We start from the raw sequence: 9,192 nt of genomic DNA, 5'->3' as shown, positions 1-9,192 counted from the left end.
CTGTTTAAATGCAGCTGTAGGAACTGTAACGTTTGTGTATTATTGCCGTGGTCTCAGTCCCATAGACTTTTCTTTCTCCTGGAGTTTTGCTCACTAAATCAGCCCTAACACACTTTCATCTCTCTCTCTCTGTCTCTCTCTGTCTCTTGACTTTCTCCTAAATCTTGCCCCTAGATATTCACTTGGTTGCTTCCTCATCATTGCTTATGTCTTAGTTCAAATGTTACCTCTTTGGAGAGACCTTCGTTGCCCCCCGCCAGCCAACCCTCCCCATTTAGTGTTCCTCCCCTGCCTCTCTGCCATTCTGTGGTTTTAGTTTTTTGTCTTTGTCTTTTTGTTTAGTAGTACTTATCACTAACTGCATTGGCTTGTTTAGCTCCTCCTTGGTTATTGCCTTTCTCCTTCTACTAGAATACAAACTCAGTGAAGACCAGGGTCTCATCTGACATGTTCACCATTGTATCTGCATTACCCACACTGTGCCCTGCATGTAGTAGTAGGTTCTCAATAAATATTCATTTAGTAAATGGAGAAATGAATGAATAAGTGAAACTACTCTTTTTAATGAATAACTTTATGGTCTTGTCCCAGATCTCATTCTCCTCAATGTCCCTGTTGGTTTTCTACCACATGCAGAATTACTTTTTATCTTTCCATGCATGTGAGGCCCTACCTAATCAAGGGCTGGTCTACTTACCTTTCTATCTCCTACCACTCTTTGCCTTGCTCCAATCATGCTATCTTTTCTTTATTTGAACATGCTAAGCTTATTCTTTTTTTTTTTCATGCATTTAACTTTTACTCATACAGGAAACACAGAGAGCAGTTACAAACCAAAAATAAAATGCTATTTGTATTTACTTATGTAGTTACCTTTACTGGAATTCTTTATTTCTTCATATGGCTTTGGGTTACTGTCTAGTGTACTTTCATTTTAGTCTGAAGAAATCCCTTTAGCATTTCTTGTAGGGCAGATCTACTAGCGATGAACTCCTTCAGCTTTTATTATCTGAGAATGTGCTAAGCTTATTCTTGATAGTCAAGAGCACAGGCTCAGGACTCAGCTGCATCTGGGTTGGAACCCCAGCTCTGCTTGTTGCTAGCTGTGTGATGCTGGGCAAATTCTTCCCTTTGTCTAACCCTCATTTCCCTCACTTATAAAGTGCAAGTAATGATAGCACCTACCTGATATGTGGTCACTACATGGGGCCGCATACTCAGAGAATTAATGAAGTCTCAGTGAATGTTAATTCTTGTGGACACAGCATGGATTGGGTCAGGGTTGCAGACTTCAGTTTGCAAGGCTTTTTCAGGAAAATAAAAGGTTGGTGATAGGTGTGGCTGAATTCTCTAGTGGGAAGAGTGTGGAGCAAGGATGTGGAGGATCAAAGGTTGTGTGTTGCATCTACAGCGAGATGGAAAAGCCTCAGAGAGAAGGCATCAGAAAGGGTGGGAAGCAGATCAGGGCAGCTGTTCGGGAAGCTGGGAGAAGTGGGGTGGCTGCAGAAAATGAGGTCAGAGATATGAGATGGTGGTAGAGTCTGAAGGCTGTGGAGTATCATCCAGGACATCCTGGAATGTCATCCCCAGAGCTTGGGATGTCCTTTGTCCTTAAGTATCTAGGGTCATGGATCCTTAGTGGATTGAATAGTGTCCTCCCAAAATTCACGTCCACCTCAGAATGTGACTTTGTATGGAAATAAGAGTCCTTGCAGATGTAATTAAGGTAAGGATCAAGCCGAGGCCATGCTGGATTAGGGTGAGGCCTAAATCCAACTAGTGTCTCTATTAGAGACAGAAAAGGACACATAGAGTCACAGGAAGGAAGGCCACGTGAAGACGGAGGCAGAGATTTGAATGATGTGACCACAAGCAAAGGAACACCAGGAGCCACCAGAAGCTGAAAGAGGCAAGGAAGGAACCTCCCCTAGAGCCTTCGGAGAGAATGTGGTCCTGGGAACATCTTGATTTTGGACCTCTGGCCTCCAGAACTCTGAGAGAGCAATTTCTGTCGTTTTAAGCCAGCAAGCTTTTAGTCATTTGTTATGACCGCTTTAGGAAACTAATCCAGTCTTTTAGAGAATTTGATAAAATCTATGGATCTTTTCTCCAGAAAAAGACACGTATGCACACACACATACAATTTTGCTTTCAGTTTAATGGATGTTCTGAAGCGCACCCATGGGTGCCAAGTTTAATGGGGCACCATTAACCCAATTGGGTATGAGTTTCAGAACACTAATCACGGAAGCAATATTGAGATGAAAAGGAACTAAGGGAGATTTTAAATACTAAAGACTTATAGTGCAATCACTTCCCTTTTCACACTTTTGCAAAATATAGCATTATTTTCTTCTGGAAAATTTTAAATACAAAAGTAAATCAATAAGGTTGCTTATCATGTGTCCCAAAGCAGGATTTTTATTCAACGAAAGGGAGCAATGATTTTAATTTCTGCAGTGTACTCGAAAATGATGGTACTGTTGTGAAGAGGAAAAACACCCAAGTGTAAATACTGTTTTGTCTCAATTCACTGGAATTAGGTGGAGAGGTGAGGGAGATGTGAGTGGAGTAGTTGAATTTTCTGATTTCTGAGGCCAAAGGTGAGGCTGTGCTGAAAGTTCAATACCTGAGTCGAGGCAGGTGCCTGATGAAGTTGGAGGCCGTGACCAAGCAGCGCTGGCAAGAGGCAGGAGAGCGATGATGTCTTGGAGCCGTGGAGAAGGGGCAGCACACTGAGTGGTGCTCTCTCTTTGTATCCCAGCTCTCTGGAAGTGACCACTCTGCCTTTACAAATTTGGGTGAAGAGAAAGATTATACTTCTTGGAAGATTCTTTATATATTGGGGAAAAAGCTTTACTCCACATGCTGGAATATATTTTCTAAATATGAATGGTGTGTTTTTACGGCCATTGTGTGATCATGGAGAGAGGAAGAGCAATAGGTTCAAATTCAAATTTTGCCTTGTGTGTCTTGGGACAAGTCACATATCTAAGCCTCAGTTTCCCTATTACAATAAAACAAGTTATTGTTAGGTTAAATGAGGCAATATCTGCCTGGTGTACATTGTCTGTGGACTACTCAGTAGCCTTCCCCACCCATACATTTTTTATATATATATATTTTTTTGCTAACAGCATCCCAATTTATTTCAGGATAATAGAACCCTATCTCAGGGAATTCCCAGTCAGGACTTGGTGCTTTCACTGCCATGGCCCTGGTTCAATACATGATTGGGGAACTAAGATCCTGCAAGCCACATGGCACAGTCAAAAAAAAAAAAAAAAAGGAACCCTATCTCAGCCCAGGGGCCTGTGACCTAGATCTGGATAAGCAGATGAAAGGGGAAGTTTCCCAAAGAAGGCCAAGCTTCCAAATAAAAAGTCTCACAGGGATAAAATCTTTGTCCCTTCTTCTTCATTTTGCTTTGAACATTGGATGTGATGTCTGGGGCTGCAGCAGCCACCTTGTAACCACCAGGATATAGGCAGTTTGTGAATGATGGCAGAACAGAATGAGAAAGAGCCCAGATCTCTGACAGTATCACTGAGAAATTGAACCACAGGCAGCAACCACTAACTTCTAGGCTTTTTGTTAGAAAAGTTAAATAAATTCCTGTTTTCTATTGCAGATGAATGGAATCCTAACTGTGAATCCTGAATGTGAAACAGTATGTTCTCATCCCAGTACTTGGCAATAGTGAGTGTCAATAAATGCCAAGAACTTTCCCTTCCCTCCTTTCTTCTGGTTTGGTTTAAGTTGTGCTTTTCCTGTATCATTTCCCAAGGACCCCATTTCTTTCTTTTGCACATACCTTCATTACACGTTTAATTTTATTCAATAATACCTTATTTGACCGAATGTCACCTATCCACCAAACCTACCTTTCTTCAACATAGTTAAGAATCCAGGGGAAAAAAAACAATTAGTGGCGATTGTGCAGAAAATTAGATGTGAAAAACTTCATTCTCTAAAGGTAGTATGAATCTAAAAGCAGAATCTAAGCAGAGAACCTCACATCTTACTTGTAGCTTATATATTTTTACTTTGGATTCAATTTTTATCAAAACTTGGCTAAATGGTTGGAAGCCTGCTCAAAGCAAAAAAGTGATGATAGCATGGGAGGAGACCAAAAAAACTATAAAAGAAAAAGTATGAAGTCAGCATTGTAGTAGCTCTAAGTCATTGCATGTAGCTGCAGTCACCCTGTACGCTTGAAAATCCCCAGGGGGATCTCTATATCACAGCATAGTGCAAAAGCTGACATCCCTAATTATCCAGAGACATATAGAAAAGGTTAATCTATGTTCCATATATTCTGCCCAAGGCACAGAAATGTTTTAGCTGCTTCTGAAAGATTTCCATTAAAAAAAAAATCTTTTGCTTGAAAACAGTAAGCTTCCCATATCTGACACATTTCACTTTAAATATTTGGATATACATGTTATCTTGTTACCTAGACATTTTACAGCTTTAGAGATTATCATCCTAAATTCTTAATTTATATCTCTACTCACACTTCCTACAGAGATAAACCATGAGAGACAGGCAGTGAAGTCCTATTGATTTGACTTACCTTTACATGTAGAAGCTGTTGGGTATCATAGCTTCATTTAATCTTTCAGCTTTTGAGAGTTTGTGTCACACTTAGAAGAATTCAAGTGACACCAGTTATGGTTGGATGGGTGATCTCAGGGTCTCAGGGGCCTTCAGAATGCCTTGTCTATGAGAGAAAAAGCACACTCTTCAAAGCCCCATGTTACAAAGTGTGAACTGGCTAGATAAGGGCTAGTGCTGCTGTAGTCTTGGCATGGAAGGAGGTGATGGGTTTTCGGTTTGGGTCTCAACCATTCGTGCCCTTCGGTTAACGGGAAGAACATAGACCCTCCTTCACTCCATCATTATAATAAGATGGTGAGAGAACAGAACAGGCAAAGCGGACACAGATATAGAACAAAATTCAGGTGAGAAAACTGCAGCACCACTCAGTCTGGATAAAGACTTAGGGACCCCAGCATGGGAAATGTGGAGCCTCAAACTCGGGAAGAAGATCAGACCAGACCAGCGCAGAACATGTTTCTTCATTTCTCTTGGCTGTCCTGGTTAAGGGAATTCACACTTTGCTTTGGAAGGACAGACAGTCAGTTCAGGAACCCTGGATATACTTCCTAGTACCTTGTTTCTAGTGATCGGGGGGATTAATGATGCTGTTCTCATGACAGACCTTGCCATCATTCATTCTCAAAACGTTGTCAACTTAAGAAAACACTATGTTAAACAACGCTGGGTCTTGTTCATTATAGATACTTGGACTGAGTGGACCCAAGGTTATGACTTACAGAGTAGACAGAAATGAGGTGTACAATACTTAACATCAAGCGTTCTTCTTTTTTTTTTTTTTTAACATCTTTATTAGAGTATAATTGCTTTACAATGGTGTGTTAGTTTCTGCTTTATAACAAAGTGAATCAGTTATACATATACATATGTTCCCATATCTCTTCCCTCTTGCATCTCCCTCCCTCCCACCCTCCCTATCCCACCCCTCTAGGTGGTCACAAAGCATGGAGCTGATCTCCCTGTGCTATGCGGTTGCTTCCCACTAGCTATCTATTTTACGTTTGGTAGTGTATATATGTCCATGCCACTCTCTCACTTTGTCACATCTTACCCTTCCCCCTCCCCATATCCTCAAGTCCATTCTCTAGTAGGCCTGTGTCTTTATTCCCATCTTGCCACTAGGTTCTTCGTGACCTTTTTTTTTTTTTTCCTTAGATTCCATATATATGTATTAGCACACTGTATTTGTTTTTCTCTTTCTGACTTACTTCACTCTGTATGACAGACTCTAACTCCATCCACCTCACTACAAATAACTCAGTTTCGTTTCTTTTATGGCTGAGTAATATTCCATTGTATATATGTGCCACATCTTCTTTATCCATTCATCCGATGATGGACACTTAGGTTGCTTCCATGTCCTGGCTATTGTAAATAGTGCTGCAGTGAACATTGTGGTATATGTATTTTTTTGAATTATGGTTTTCTCAGGGTATATGCCCAGTAGTGGGATTGCTGGGTCGTATGGTAGTTCTATTTTTAGTTTTTTAAGGAACCTCCATACTGTTCTCCATAGTGGCTGTATCAATTTACATTCCCACCAACAGTGCAAGAGTGTTCCCTTTTTTCCACACCCTCTCCAGCATTTATTGTTTCTAGATTTTTTGATGATGGCCATTCTGACTGGTGTGAGGTGATATCTCATTGTAGTTTTGCTTTGCATTTCTCTAATGATTAATGATGTTGAGCATTCTTTCATGTGTTTGTTGGCAATCTGTTTATCTTCTTTGGAGAAATGTCTATTTAGGTCTTCTGCCCATTTTTGGATTGGGTTGTTTGTTTTTTTGTTATTGAGCTGCATGAGCTGCTTAAAAATATGGAACGCTTCACGAATTTGTGTGTCATCCTTGCACAGGGGCCATGCTAATCTTCTCTGTATCGTTCCAATTTTAGTATATGTACTGCCGAAGCGAGCACAATGTCAAGCGTTCTTCATCGAGGTGTCCATGTATTTATATTCAAGAGAAATGACAAGTCACTGGAAATCCATACAAAGTTCTGTGTCTCGCTGTATGTGAGCATTTTCAAGGTCAGCCAATCAATAGCCTTCCATATATTCTCAGAGATCTGTCACCCTAATGGGGTTTAAGCACCACAGCTTTTTAGAATACTCTCAAAAAATTTATTATTTTTCTAATACATAAATAATACATTGTTGAAGTTTTAGAAAATGCATATGAACCAAAGAAAAAAAATACACCAAAAATCACTTATTTAGTTATTCCTCCAGTTTTAGATGTTAAAAAATTATGTATGGATATAAATATGTACACACAACTGAAATATACATATATACATATTATTTATACTATATATTCTTAGACTACAATAATTGGATATAACCAAACTTTTAAATTAATTTTTATTGGAGTATAGTTGCTTTACAATGTTGTGTTAGTTTCTGCTGTACAGCAAAGTGAATCAGTTATATATATACCTATATCCCTCTTTTTTGGATTCCCTTCCCATTTAGGTCACTACAGAGCATTGAGTAGAGTTCAACCAAATTTTTTTTTTTTTTTGCTTGAGTTGGGTCTTTGTTGCTGCGCACGGGGGCTACTCTTTGTTGCGGTGCGCAGGCTTCTCTTTGCTGTGGCTTCTCTTTTTGCCGTGGCTTCTCTTTTTGCCGAGCACTGGCTCTAGACATGCGGGCTTCAGTAGTTGTGGCTCGTGGGCTCAGTAGTTGTGGCGCGTGGGCTTAGTTGCTCCGCAACATGTGAGATCTTCCCGGACCCCGGATCGAACCCGTGTCCCCTGAATTGGCAGGTGATTCCTAACCACTGTGCCACCAGGAAAATCCCTAACCAAATATTTTTAAGTTGTGTTTTGCCTTTTTAAGTCATATATGTCTTTTCTTATAAATATACATTTACATAACCATCCTCAATGACTGTATGGAATTCCATTGTATAAATGTATCATAAATTTATTTAACCATTTAAGATTTTAAAAGATATTTCCCTATTATAAATGATAATGATATGTATCTATATTTTTGCCCATTTATCCAATTATTTTTAAGGGTAAGCTCCAGGAAGTAGACTTTCTGAGTCACTTTTTAAGTCTTCTAATATTTTGCCCAATTACTTTCCAAAAAATTTACACTCTTAAGACCAGTATAAGAGAGTGCCTCTCTCCCTATTCCTTTGCCAACATTGGGCATGATCATACTTTTTATCTGTTAATAAGATTGTTAAAAAAAGGAACCTCAATATTTATTAGCATTTATTTGGTGATAGTGAGGTTAAATATATTTTAACATTTTCTGTGGATATTTATATCCTTTCTTTTAAGAATGAACTTTTTAAAAATATCCTTGGCCCCTTAAAACATTACTTTTTAAAAAAATACTTTATTTTATTTATTTCTTTTCTTTTTTTTTTTGGCTGTGTTGGGTCTTCGTTGCAGCGCGTGGGCTTCTCTCTAGTTGTGGTGTGCAAGTTTTCTCTCTCTAGTTGTGGCGCGTGGGCTCCAAGCACGTGGGCTCTGTAGTTTGCCGCACGTGGGCTCTCTTGTTGAGGCGTGGGAGCTCAGTATTTGTGGCGCATGGGCTTAGTTGCCCCGTGGCATGTGGGATCTTAGTTCCCCAACCAGAGATGGAACCCGCGTCGCCTGCATTGGGAGGCAGATTCTTTACCACTGGACGACCAGGGAAGTTCCAACATTACTTTTTTCCACTCGTAAGAACTTTTTCATATGAATCCTTTGACATATGTGTTGTACATAAATTTTCCCAGTATGTTGTTGGCTGAATATTTTGTAGAAAAGAAATTTTAACCTGTTATGTAGCCAAAGCTTTAAATTGTTTCATTTAAGTAATGTCCCTCCATGTTACATTTAAATAGACATAAGATTATATAAACATTCATTCATATTTTCCTCTAGAGACTTCATAGTTTCTTTTTTACATTTCATCTTTCTATTTCTATACCACCCAGATTTTCTTTAGGTTGTTCATGGTAACGAATGATCCCTAAATTTTAATGGCTTGTAATCATACATATTTATTTCTCGCTCACTTTGCATATTGGCTGTAGGCTAGCTTTGGTACTGGTCTAGGTGTGCTTCATTCTGGGACCCCACCTGAAGGAGCAGCCTCTATCTCCTGCCAGAGGGACAAAGAGCCATGGTGGAACCACGCAATGGCACATTGAACTTCTACTAGGATGTGGCATATTCACTGACCAAATCAAGTCACGTGGCCAAGTCTATGCCATGGGACATGGAAGTATAATCTCATAGGAAGGGCAGTCGACAATTCAGAACTAAGTATAAGTTACCATATGTTTATTGTAGGGTCTAACTTTTAATTTTTCTAAGTACTTAACCAGTTGTTTCAATACCATTTATTAATAGTCTTATTTTCCATGCTGCTCTGTGATGCTACTTTTATCACATGCCACTTTCTTTTAGATCCTTCTTTTAGTTCCTGGACATTCTGTTGGGTTGTACTTTTAAAGTCACCTAGGGAAAGGTTCATTTTATTTCCCTTTATTTAATAAATGTCTTGAGTATTCTCTGTGTTTATTATTCTAGTTGAATTTTTGAAAACCTGTACCATTTATTTTAAAA

General features: G+C 39.3%; 1 non-coding gene across 1 annotated transcript; it reads right to left on the bottom strand.

Moving 5' to 3' along the window:
* Nucleotides 1–6,430: 6,430 nt before the first annotated feature.
* On the bottom strand, nucleotides 6,431–6,537 carry LOC132354410 (U6 spliceosomal RNA). Its single transcript, XR_009499277.1, has one exon. It is a non-coding gene; the product is annotated as a U6 spliceosomal RNA (small nuclear RNA).
* Between the last annotated feature and the right edge of the window lie 2,655 nt (nucleotides 6,538–9,192).

This window comes from Balaenoptera ricei, chromosome 19, assembly GCF_028023285.1.
Source record: "Balaenoptera ricei isolate mBalRic1 chromosome 19, mBalRic1.hap2, whole genome shotgun sequence".
NCBI lineage: Eukaryota > Metazoa > Chordata > Mammalia > Artiodactyla > Balaenopteridae > Balaenoptera > Balaenoptera ricei.
This window is presented reverse-complemented; position numbering and strand designations above follow the sequence as displayed.